Here is a 13,802-nt window from a genome sequence, read left to right on the forward strand (position 1 = left end):
TCACCCTTGTTACAGCAGGGATGCTGACTGCAGACAGTGGCATTTGGTGAACCACCACTATGTCTATTTAGACTTTTTGTGCACAATTTGCTCTAAAAATCCCAGGCTCTGCTTTCAGTAGGTGGCCAAGTGCCAGGTAAATATAACAGGGAAAAAATATGCATCTGCATGTCCTGCTGATTCCTCCCCCCCCCCCACAAGCATGTTGGGTACAGGAAGAACAACAGCAACGTAGAAGCAGCATTGTGAGTCTGCGGACCTTCAGACATCAGTTCATTGCATTACTGTCCTGCAATGTGTAGAGGCCAATGTGTTTATAGATGCCATTGTTTCAGGCAGAAAACTGTAACCGTGGAAATCATCAACACAAGGATGAGGTTGGACGACGAGCGCTTTGCTGACATCTCATGAATGGTGATTAAAATTGCAGGGTCGCAAACTATGCCAGAGATGCTGGAAGAAACGAATGGAACCCGCTGGGCAAAAACATGGGAAAACAGCACTGTACGTTCTGTTCGACTGAAAATGGAGCTATTCATTCAAACAAAGCCAGTATGTATGTAATATGGTATTAGGGCTGCCAAGTCCAATTCAAGAAATATCTGGGGACTTTGGGGGTGGAGCCAGGAGACATCAGGGTGGAGCCAAGAACAAGGGTGTGACAAGCATAATTGAACTCCAAGGGAGTTCTGGCCATCACATTTAAAGGAACCGCACACTTTTTTAAATGTCATCCTTCCATAGGAAATAATGAAGAATAGGGGCACCTTCTTTTGGGGCTCATAGAATGGGACCCCCTGGTCCAATCGTTTTGAAACTTGGGAGATACTTTGGGGAGAGTCACTAGATACTATACTGAAAATTTGGTGCCTCTACCTCAAAAAACAGCTCCCCCAGAGTCCCCGAAACCTCCAGATCAATTCCCCATTATACCCTATGAGAATCAATCTCCACATAGAGAATAATGCTCAGCAGATGTGTCTCCCCCCCCCCCCCCCCATTTCTGGCAACACTGAAGGAGGATTGGCCTTTCTACCCACGAGTTGCTGCCAACTTCTTCAAAGTAACACACCATCCCAAGAGGAAGCCTTTCAATCAACGACTGAAGCCTCCAGAGGTAGAAACGCACATGGTCCTCAAGGGGCAGAGCTCCCCCCCCCACCAGCCAGACTCCCCGAGGAGACACCACTCGGCAGCCGGAGAGGATGCAAGGACTACGAGTCCCAGCATGCACCTTGCGAAGGGAGGCCGGACTGGAGCGAATAGCAGGCCGGTGGTGGGCGGGTCTTTGTGACCCGGAGGAAGGGAGAAGCCTGAAGCCAGGCAGGGAAAGAGCCACGCGCCATTCCACCACCCCCACCCCCACTTCCAGATTTTTAGAGTGCAAGGAATTAGGCTGCTAATCCAGGGGTCCCCCGGCAGGGCGGGGGGGGTTGGGAAGCCTATATGGTATAAACCAGAAGGGAGCCAGGAGGGAAGGCTAGGGTGGGTCAAGTGCCCACTGGTAAGCATTCCAAGTTTACAGCACCCTGAATGGCTTTGTTATATGACGTGATCTTCCAGGTTGGAACAGTGGGATGGCAAAGCCACTAATAATGTGGTTAAAGGACAGCCATAGTTGCTGCTTCATGGCCTCCAAGTACAATGGATATTCTTAAAAGGCTGCAATGCTTCCAGCCCACCATTCTTTGGAACCCATCGCAAGTCTTCCTGTACTTTCATGTCTAGTCCTCTTTAAATAGCAACCTGAGGAATTTTTTTGCTTCTTACTGATTGGCTCTTGTCAAGGGTGTTTTTTTGCCCTGATCTGTTGGCAGCGGCACAGGGATAAGTAAATGGGTGTGGCTGATCAAATAGGTCTGCCACTTGGCAGAGTCATGTGGGGAATTAGGATAAGTGGTTTAGTGAGCACCACATGGCACTCCTCTCTTTGAGGGGAAGAGGGGTCTGTCAGGATCTGCTTTCACATTGTGTGACCCAGGGTAGGGAATGTTGCCACTCTGGTTAGGTCTGCTTCTTAAATGGTGTGGTTTAGGGGACTGGAGTGCAAAGGTGATAGCCTTTTGCTAAGTTGGCCAGGGTCACAAGCTGACATGATTGGCTCGTCCCTGGGGAGCTGGCTTGTTTCATGTGGCAAGGAGCAGTCTTTGAAGACCCTTGGCCTTGACCCGTTCCACTCTGTAGATTTCCCTTGTAGCTGTTTTTGGAAATAGTTAATAAAAGCAGACCATTATATCTCCAATCTATCTGTCTCTCTCTCTTTTTCTGACTGGGGAGGTAAACGGGATATTATAGATTGCAAATTTACTGGTTTCATGGTGGCTATGATTAGAAGTGTAGTGTTATTGATTCCTCTTTTAACCTTTTGGATGGCTGCATTTGTCTGTGTTAAAAAATACTTCCTAGGAAGTGGTATTGCTTGTTAGGTTGCTGATTCCTGTGCTAGGGTTGTCAATCCCCAGTTGGGGACAGGGGATCCCCCAGTTTGGAGGCCCTCCCCCCTGCTTCAGGGTTATCAGAAAGTGGGGAGGCAAAACATCTGTTGGGCACTCCATTATACCCTATGGAGACCAGTTCCCATAGGGTATAATGGATAATTGATTTGTAGTATCTGGGGCTCTGGGGGGTTGATTTTTGAGGAAGAGGAATCAAATTTTCAGCATAACATCTGGTGCCTCTCCAATTCTATGAGCCCTAAAACAAGGTGCCCCCATCTTTCATTGTTTCTAAATGGAGGGAAGGTATTTAAAAGGTGTGTGGTCCCTTTAAATGTTACTGCCGGTACTCCCTTCAGAGTTCAATTGTGCTTGTCACAGTCTTGCTCCTGGATCCATCTCGAAAGTCTCCAGATATTTCTAGAGTCAGACCTGGAAGCCCTAGTGCTTAGGGTAGTAGTTACAAAGGAAAGCCAGAAGGCCCAATGTTCAAAGAGATTGGTGAGCTGCATCATACTGCAAAATAAAAATGACAATGAGATCTAGTTGAAAGAGTTAAGGAGGTCATTAGAGTACACATAGACCTCATAGGGCTTCCAATCCCAGGGTCCATTTTACCATAGAGTTCCTAGCAATCCCTAGAGCTACCATTTGTCACTTCTGGTTAGACTTCTGGTAAGTACACGAGAATGCATTAAAAAAAAAAACATATCCAACAACAATACACCTCCCCATCCCTCCTCCTAGTTGCCTAGACAGTGCCTAGTAAACTCCACACACAACTGTTGTGGAACTAGAAGCAGGATTTCTTCATGCTACCTATTTTCCTAGTAGGGCTACCAACCTAAAGATGTGGTCTTGAGTTCTCCTGGAGTTGCAATTAATCTCCAGGCAACAGAAATCAGTTCCCTTTGTGGGGCAGACTCTCTGGGATTTCATCACCTTTGTTTCCTCTCTGGCCACAGCTCCTAAATCTCCCCAAATTTCCCAACCTGGAGTTGGCAATGTTGTCAGGTTCACACACTATTCAAAGCTGTTCTACTTCCCACATGCTGAAGCACTCTCACAGACCTAGGTTTCAGCCAGCCAAACTCAGGTTGCTCTTATTTCTGCTGAACATTTCTTTTTTTTAATATTCAATGAAACCTTCTCGAGAGTTTGCTGGCCAGCGAACTCACATGATTATAATAGGAAATATACCCAAATTTCATGCCTCCAAGCCAAATTATATTTCATCAAACATCAAAGCCCCGAAGTCCTTCTTAATGAAATCCGGGGAGTGGAACAAACTCCTTAAGCAAATGATATGTTTGCTTTGTTGTATCTACATTAGCTGTGCGGCGCTTTGGGGCTGGCTTCGACCTCCCACACCAACTGCTCCAGGAAACTGAGCTACCTTGAATATTTTCCACCAGTTCAAAATCCCTTCGCTTCAATTATTTGAAATAAGATTTTATGGAGTCCTGCCTTGATGTCGCCTGCTGCAGTCCTGCTGAATGGCATTTTTGAAAATTTGATATGCAAAACCACTTGAAAATCGCCCTCCTTTGCACACTACCTTTTACTGATCATGCAAATCTTTGTAGACATCCTGGATTTGAAGCCATCTCCACCTCCGCTTACCCACTTTTCCTTAAACAAAATGAGAGGAATTTAAAAAAGCCATATGGCAAAGCAAAGTTATTATCACATATTATTAATTTTTTTAAAAAAGGCAACATTTTTAAAGAACTGCAACAAAGAGAAGAGATGTCTATTCGGAATCATGATAATGATGGGTGTCTTCATAAGAGATGAATTATTTCCATATGTAGGTTATTATAATATAACAGGAATAAATGAAAAATCTGTCATTTCCGCTCAAATGGGATTAACACTGTGGCGCATTATAGTGGTGCTTGGGGCTCTATAAAAATAATGCCGGAGGAGCGGTGGCCCCACTGTTGGCATCTGCATGATCATCTGTCATTGAAATGATTTGCCATAACTCATCCCAGTCTATGCGTCCTGAAGTAGGTGAATGATGAGGAAATCAAATGACTGCTTCTCTACACATAAATGTTCGGGAAGGATCAACATGGTTCGCACAGACCAGGATAGAGACATCTGTCTCTCTCTCTGACAAGGTTTCAAAACAACATCAATAACGCAGAGCTAAGCTGAAATTACTCTGTTTTCAATGAATATTGTTGTCATTGCCGAAAGACTGCCTTTTCTTTTGGGTAATTTTTCAGCACGCCTCATGAATGTCTTCACCTACTCATCTAAATGGCTCTCATTCTCTAGTATCCTCCTTTGCCTTTAGTAAGTCACACAAAAGATGACTGTCAATGTAACTTGAAGGAATCCTATTTACAATGTGATCCCTGATAGGGTAAAATCACCAGTGAGAGGATGGGATCTTAATTGATTGCCTAGCTAATGTCATGATTATCCCTGACTGGGTAGGTAGATATACACTGTTTTTATTGTTATTCTATTATGTTTGTGAGCCGCCCTAAGCCTGCTTCAATGGAGAGGGCAGGATATAAATCAAATAAACTAAACTATTATCCAGGATAGGGGAAAACTTCCAAAGGTTTCATGAGTCTAAGGGCTGGATCCTATCATCGTGTTTCACTAATGCAAGAACGTTTGTACCAGAAGCACAGGAGCAGTGGTTTTCCCCAATCACTTCTCAGTTGCAGACCCCAGCTCTGCAATCACTGATGTTTCTAAATGTCCCCTGAACTCTGGAGGTGGCATTGTAAGGAGTCCCTGATCCCATGTCCCAGACAGCACCATCTAGCTGCTGAGCAAAACTGACTCTCGGAATATGGAAATATCCACATGTACACACAGGGCATAGTATAGCAGGGGGGTGCCGGGTAGTTCAACAAGCCATTGTAGAGGCAAGCAGAAGGGCTGACGATCCAGGACAAACCCAATGTAAACAAGTCCCACAGTTTACCTTTATAGATTGTATTAATCCACTCTCTTTCCTGTGGAAGGGAAATATAAAATGCCTTAAAAGGCTATAAGCACCTTGGAGACCTTAGTGGCTATTTGATTTTATCTCCCCCAGGTATAAGTGACTATGATTTCTCTCTGGTTCTTTTCTTCCCTGATCCATCGCAAAAGTTCTTAACCCTTTGGGTAATCTTGCATTAACACATCACACACGTTTGCTTTTCTTATCTTTGCTGTCCCCGTCTTATCAGTTCCTTGTTTCTCTCTCCTCTTCCACTCTACCTATTCCCACCATTATCTTCTTTTGCAGAACAGCTCTATCCTGTATGACCATTCCGCATCATGCGGGTTAAATCCAATCTCTTCCCCTCCCCCGTACTAGCTCTTAATGTAGAAAAGAAAAAAAAAATCAAGTGCAATATTACTGCACCCTGGGGCAATGTTATAATTTATGTTTCAACAAAGCATTTGCTCACGCATTGAAGCACATGTGTACAGAGGTAGGAAGTCTTGCATCTTGACTCTATGCTCATTTTTTCCCCAAGGGAAATCAGTGGGTGCTTCCAAACAAATGTGTACCTCTGGTGTGAACACTTCTCTCATGATCCTAGGAACATGAAAGAGCATGGCAGACAGACAAGGATCCCTCTTTGCTACCATGCGTGTATTGAGCCAGTTTGGTGTAGTGGTTAAGTGTGCAGACTCTTATCTGGGAGAACCAGGTTTGATTCCCCACTCCTCCACTTACAGCTGCTGGAATGGCCTTGGGTCAGCCATAGCTCTGGCAGAGGTTGTCCTTGAAAGGGCAACTGCTGCGAGAGCCCTCTCAGCCCCACCCACCTCACAGGGTGACTGTTGTGGGGAAAGAAGATATAGGAGATTATGAGCCTCTCTAAGTCTCTGTTTCAGAGAGAAGGGCAGGGTATAAATCTGCAGTCTTCTTCTTCTTCTATTGGCTAAGACTATCAATTCTGGTTTTTCATGTTGCAAATTAAGTTCTGGAGCCATAGGAATATTTCCCTCTCCATGCTCTTTTAATTTACACATATTCATGAATGCACATGAAGCTGCTTCATACTGAATCAGACCATCAATCTGTCACAATCTACTCAGCCTGGCATCAGCTCTTCAGAAGTCTTTCACATCACCTACTACCTGATCCTTTAAGAAGACCGTAGATTTATTCCCCTCCCTTCTCTCTGAATCAGAGTCTCAGAGCAGCTTACAATCTCCTTTACCTTCCCCCCCCCCACACAACAGACACTCTGTGAGGTGGGTGGGGCTGAGAGAGCTCTCCCAGAAGCTGCTCTTTCAAGGACAACTCCTGCAAGAGCTATGGCTGACCCAAGGCCATTCCAGCAGCTGCAAGTGGAGGAGTGGGGAATCAAATCCAGGTCTCCCAGATAAGAGTCCACACAACCACCGCACCAAACTGGATCTCCTTTCAGCTAGAGATTCTGGGAGCTTGCAGATGCTCTGCCACTGAGCCATGGGTCCTCTCTCCTTCCATTCATCTGTTTGGAGGATCCGGCTCAGTGTTGCTGTTTTCCCACTTTCCCCCCCCCCCTTCTTCCTGGATTTTTCTCAGGACAAATATGGTGATGTCATCATGGGACACAGCCAGTCATTTCTGGCAATGGCATGACACTAATGAGGGCTTGGGAACACAGTCGCAAAAAAGAGTGGAAGGAGACAATATCCTTTTGGCAAAAATTGCATCAGACTTCTTGGGAAAGGAAAGCATGATTCTTCATTGCCAAAATATTCGGGATGAGACTTTCAACTAAGACTTCATGAGTTTCTCAAGGACATGGAGCTCTGTGGTTCACCTCTGCACTTTTCTGTGTGCTCCTGTGTTCCTGCGGTATGCACATATAGCCCCTCTCCAAACAATATCAATCTTAGATTTTTACAGAGTACAGATTTTATGGTACAGCTTGCATTTACAAAGGCTTTCCGGGGAAAACTGAAGGAGGAGGAGGAGGAGGAGGTGGTGGTGGTGGTGGTGGTGGTGGTGGTGGTTTTATATCCCAATATTCACTACCCAAACAAGTCTTGGAGTGGCTCCTTTCCCCAGAACAGACACCTTGTGAGGTAGGTGGGGCTGAGAGAGTTGCCTTGTTCCTTTAAATAGATGTGTGTGAGTGCATTGTCATTGTCCCCCAAACCCCCATTCTACAATCATAGCACAACTAATTTTTTTTTCCCAACTGGGAATCTTTGCTGTTAGGTTCAGATGTTGTTACCATATCTTGTAATCTACTTCCTGGTTGATTGAGAAGTTTTATCATCACACCTGTAATCAGCCTTGAATCCCAGTGAGAAAGGGAGACTATACACAAAAGTAGTAGTAGTAGTAGAAGAAGACTGCAGATTTATGACCTGCCCTTCTCTCTGAATCAGAGAATCAGAGCGGCTTACAATCTCCTATATCTTCTCCCCCCACAACAGACACCCTGTGAAGTGGGTGGGGCTGAGGGGGCTCTCACAGCAGCTGCCCTTTCAAGGACAACCTCTGCAAGAGCTATGGGTAACCCAAGGCCATTCCAGCAGGTGCAAGTGGAGGAGTGGGGAATCAAACCGAGTTCTCCCAGATAAGAGTCCGCACACTTAACCACTACACCAAACTGTAGTAATAGTAGTAGTCGTTGTCAAGGAAGTTCAAGTCAAGTGTGAGGCTGTTTGCCTCTGCTCACAGTTCTTTATGGGAATAATCAATAATCCTTCTGTGTATCGGGCCAGTGAACTGGCCACACCTCCTAAGTCATAATCCAATAAAATCTAAAACAGGGAAGGGGCAGGACAAAGGCTCCACCCTCTCTAAGTGACCCCCACTAAGTGAAATGAAAGCATTATCATCTTACCTAGTATAACATCCGCAGAAAGCTTCAAATGAACCTGTGTGTCGCGCATCATGTAACCGAAGAGGCAATGGTGCATAAAGAAATGTTATAGAACAAACCAAATTGTCTTTAAAGCAGATTAGCTGAATAGGTGAAATCCTACAATGTAGGCAGGCTTAGAATGAATTACCCATTGATGTAAGAGATTTACTTCAGTCTTGTTAATACCTGACAAACACTTTCAATGTGATAAGCCCACTTTTGGTGCATATTTGCCCCATTTGGAGTTGGCTTGAAGTAATAGTCAAGCTTGTGCATGAATCTAGTTGGAACAGAGAACAGGCCACATGAGGGATGTTAACTTGTCAGTTTATCTAAGAACAGCTGTAATATAATTGATGCGTTCATCTCCTGTTTGCAAGCGGAGAGCTAGAAGAAGGGATGAGGGAGAAGTCTGCGTATTTCAGGGAGAAACGTGGCCTGGTTCATGCTATCAGGAGACACAGAGATGAGAATTACATACTGTGGATTATCTAGTAGGGTGGGTTACATGACTGAAAGATTGTTTACAGGGGGGGGGGGGAAATCCTATGCAGGGTTCCACCTTTCTTAGCCTTCTAGGACTTAAAAGGGCTTAGAGTGGAACTTCTGGAAAGGGAACAGGCAGAGTGAAAGAAAAGTAGCTCTGTTTGTGAGTGTATACAAGTACACATTATCTGAGCATTCATGGACTGCTGAAAATGTCCATCTGTGGCCCATCTTAAACACATCCATGGATTTGGCTGCCTACCCCCAGCTTTTTCTCAGCTGTGTTGATCTACTGTATGACATGTTGCTACCTATTTTATCAGGTGGACTTAAAATCTCAGGAGCCCTTATGAACATTTCTCTCCCCTCTCCCCCCCCCCCCCCCAGAATTTAACTACCTTTCTGATTCTTTCTCTAAAAATATCTTGAATCATCAACCTAAATCTAGTGCTTTTTGTTTTATTTTGTTTAAGATGGTGGTACTTATATATAAGTTTGCACTGGTATCCACACATTTTTTTTTTCCTCTCAGAAATAGCAAAAGGTGCCAGTGAGAACATAAGAAGAGCCCTGCTGGATCAGACCAGTGGCCTATCTAGTCCACCATCCTGTCTCACAGTGGCCAACCAGTTTCTCTGGATGGCCAACAACAGACCATAGAGGCCAAGGCCTTCCTCAGATGTTGCCTCCTGGCTCTGCAATTCAGAGGTATAGTGCCTCTGAATATGGAGGTCCCCCTCGGTCACCATGGATAGTAGCCACAGATAGACCAGTCCTTCATGGATTTATCTAATCCCCTTTTAAAGCTGTCTATTCCTGTGGACATCACTACATCCTCTGGCAGCAAATTCCACATTATAATCACTCTCTGTGTAAAAAAGTATTTCCTTTTGTTTGCCCTGAACTTACTGCCCATCAGCTTCATTGGATGTCCTCAAGTTCTAGCATTTTGGGAGAGGGAGAAAAATTGTTATGCATGTGAAGGACATGTCGAGAGTAAGCTCCTGCCTGGCTCATTGGGGCTATAGGACAGAGCTTGAGGTGCATCATAGCAAACTGAGAGGATTCTAGGATCTGCCAATGAGGAGGCATACCCTAATGAAGGATGCAAAAAGGGCACAATCACAGATGAGTTTCAGTTTCTTGGGGGCTGGGTTTCTCCTACCCCCCAACTGTATATATTGCCACCTGTTCTGGTACTTAGCAGTAGTTTGTAGCCACTTAGTAGAGATGCTGAATCACTAATAAGGAGTTTTAATCACTATGCAAGAGCCTCCTCATGTATCGAACCCACTATCCAATAAAATGTTGCTTTGTCAACTCTCTCCACCCCATGCATAATTGTATAAACCTTTATTATGCTCCCCTTTAGTAATCTCTTTTCTAAACTGAAAAGTCGCAGTATTCAGTACCAAAGAGTACCATCACAAAAAGCCCTGTCTAAAGCAGTAATTTTTAAAAAGAAAACGATATATACTTGCCTGAATCTAAATAGGATATGTCATGACCCTCACTGAGCTGTCTGGACTCTGACTCAGAACCCTCCAATGAGAAGCCTGAGGAACTAGAAACATGGCCTGCAGGAGGACAGAAAACTCCTGGAGACACCTGAAGGCCAATCTGCTACAAAATTTGCCCCCAAGGAACCCACGAAGGTCCTCCAGGACTTGTCCTCGAAGAGCCTAAAGTTGGGTCTCCTCCACCAGAACCCCTCCCCTGGAATAAGTAAGTGCCAGTCCAGGGCTTGCTGCCACCAACTTCTGCTGACAACCCAGTAGGAGTGGCAGAGGCAGTGGGCTCATGCTGAAGATACAGTGCCAGGTTTGCAGCCCATGCTCCATCTTCTGAGCCAGATCATGGTCCTAGTGGATCTAATCCTTTGCAGAATCCTGGCTCCAGTTCAGCCTTGACAAGCTGAGTGTCAGGTGCTGCTACCAGAGCAGGAGGAGCTGCTGTCCTCTCAGCCTATTTAAGCCTTGGGCAGGGAGGGGAAATTTGCCAGACCAACCAGTCCACTAGGTAAATGCCTGTGTGCCAGCACCTCGCCTCTGGTCCTGGCTCCCACAGAAACCCCTAGGCCTGAGGCACTACTCCAGAAGAGACCTGACTGGGCCTGCCTGCAGAATGGAGAACAGGCGTTTTCTTACAGCCTTTTAAAAATGTTTCCTACATAATTTTAGAGACAGAGAGCCAAAATATGAGCAAATGCATTATGGAAGATGCTTCAGGTAGCTGATTAATCTTCGTATGACCATGGCCTAGGACTTTATCTTAAAAGTTTGTTAAAGATAAAATTCTAGGCCAAGGTCATACCATAACATCTCTGGTTTGGTACTTAGGACATTACCCACGTCTTCTAACATCTCTGTCGGTTATTGCATATGCCTTTTTTCTACATTATTTGAAATGTCTGTGGCATTGTTCAGAGTGGATTTTCCTCTATTAACCTGGCATTCATTAATAATAATCACAAATCAAACCCAAGTCCCACTTTAGAAGTCTTGCAGCATTCCTTTGAATTTTGCTTTTTAAAAAAGTTTAACTGGATCCTACTGGCTGTCTTGTGTCACATGCCAATATGTGTTCAGCCAGTGTCCTACAATCAAATGGGTACTAAAAATAAGTTCACCTGCATTCACATCAACTGTAAATGGGAGTCAACGGGATTTCCCTTCAGATGTATAGCTGGTAGCATTGGTTAACCCTTCAAAAAGCAGTTGAGCCACTGAAGTCAGTAGAAGGTACTTACATTTGATAGACATTTCCTAAGAATCCCTTAACTATCCAGACAGAAGGAAAGTAGGTAATTAATTTGAAATCCACATTCTCAGGGTTTGTGAGGTTACAGTGAGACCGTTTTCGCACACAGCTTACCACGCAGTCACGTCCCTGTTCTCTCCGCAGCGTCCGTCAGTTTTCCCACCATCTGCGCCGAAGTTACAAAAAGTGCTGCGGCTTTTGCATACAAATGTAAACTGCTAAAACCTAGTTTACGTTTGCTACGCAAAAGCCGCGGCACTTCCTGTAACTCTGGCGCAGAGGGTGAGAAATCCAACAGACACTGCGGAGAGAACAGGGACGTGATCGCGTGGTAAGCTGTGTGCGAAAACGGTATATAAGACAGCTGCTTAATATGGGACATCGCAGCCTGCTCTGATGACAGTTTTGGTGTTTGTTGGAATGTATGCATAGCCATTGTATTTAAAATAGGAACAGAAAGGGCTTCTTTGTCAAAGGAGAGGGAGTTAGTGAAATCTGTATGGCTTCTGCTAGGTGTCAGTTATGTGACCAAATTGGATCCTTCTTTGTGTGCTGACATTAGCATCTGCATTTTATTAGATGGATGATGGATATAGATATATATACACACACTAAAGTCAGTATCTGATATACTTTATATAGATTTGGGGGGTTTTGTGCATCTATATCACTTACAGTTGTATTGCCTTGTGGCTGACCTAATATCAAACAACCATACCCACAAGATGGACAGTGCAATCTTGAGCTAACACCCTTCTAGGATTGCCTCGTACTGTCCTATCGTGTCAGACCCAGAAAAACGTCTGTCGCATCTTAACCCAGCACAAGCTCTCTATTCTAACTGGGCAGAAATATACTGCCTGCTTGAAGGACATTTAATGAAATTGCTAATTTTTTTTTTTTCTCAAGGGGGGATTTTAACATTAGGGTGAGTCTCTCAGCTTCTGCACTGCGAGGGACCGTGTGTGTTGCACCTACATAGTTTGCTCGCTCCTGTAAAGGATATTATTGCAAGTGTTGCAAGGCCCTAATAAAGATGCATAGAACTAGTTCAGAGGAGTTTACCAGGCACACTGTCAGTGTATCAGTCCAATTTTGGAGGGGCTGTGGCCCAGTGGCAGAGCATCTGCAGAAGGCCCCAGCTTCAGTACACAGCATCTCCTAAGGTTGCCAGGTCAAATTCAATAAATATTTGAGGACCTTGGGGGTAGAGCCAGGAGACATTGGGGGTGGAGCCAGAAGCAAGGGTGTGGCAAGCATGATTGAACTCCAAAGGGAGTTCTGGCCAGCACATTTAAAGGACCACATACCTTTTAAATGCCTTCCCTCCATTGGAAATAATGAAGGATAGGGGCACCTTCTTTTGGGGCTCATAGAATTGGACTCCCTGGTCCGATCCTTTTGAAACTTGAAGGGTGTTTTGAGGAGAGGCTTCAGATGCTATGCTGAAAATCTAGTGCCTTTAACTAAAAAAAAACAATTCCCCCAGAGCCCCAGATATCTGCAAATCAATTCTCCATTATACCCTATGGGAATCAGTCTCCATAGGGAATAATGGAGTGTCCAGCACACATTTCCTCCCTCCCCCCGCTTTCTGATGACCCTGAAGTAGTGGGAGAGATCCCCTATCCAAACTGGGAGATCCCCTATCCTCACCTGGGGATTGGCAACCCTAGCATCTCCAGTTAAAGGATGTGGTATGAAAGACCTGTGCTTGAGACCCTGGAGAGCTGTTGCCAATCTGAGCAGACAATACTGACTTTGATGAACCAAGTATTTGATTCAGTGTAAGGCAGAAAAGTTATGTTAACAGAGCAAAATCAAAAGATCTGGTGGACTCAGGCTATCCAGCCCAATATGTATGTATGCATGTGTTGTGTATATAAACTAATGCCGTGACTTTGGAATGTGGTTTCCGCCTGGCTCATTGGAGTTTTTAGGCCAGAGCTTGGGGACTCAGGAACAAAGGGCAGTAGATTCCAAATCCTCGCTGCCCTGCTCCGATCGCGGACCCCCTGCTGGTTTGAATGATCCAATGGCATGCTTGAGCGGGAACTTGAATGTGTGTGTGTGTGTGTGTGTGTGTGTGTGTATATAGTTGGCCCTGTTGGCCCAGTCTTCAGTTCTAAGTGCAGCCCTAAACCATGCTGTATCTAATAAAGAGCTATGACCACTACTACCTCGCCTCTTCCTTGCGTTGAACCCACTATATTATAGAATGTTTCTGTGTGTCTATAAGTAAAGTGCCACCAAGTCGCAACCAACATATGGCGATCCCAGCAAGGGG

The sequence above is a fragment of the Heteronotia binoei genome, chromosome 10 (assembly GCF_032191835.1).
Source record: "Heteronotia binoei isolate CCM8104 ecotype False Entrance Well chromosome 10, APGP_CSIRO_Hbin_v1, whole genome shotgun sequence".
NCBI classification, from domain to species: Eukaryota; Metazoa; Chordata; class Lepidosauria; order Squamata; family Gekkonidae; genus Heteronotia; species Heteronotia binoei.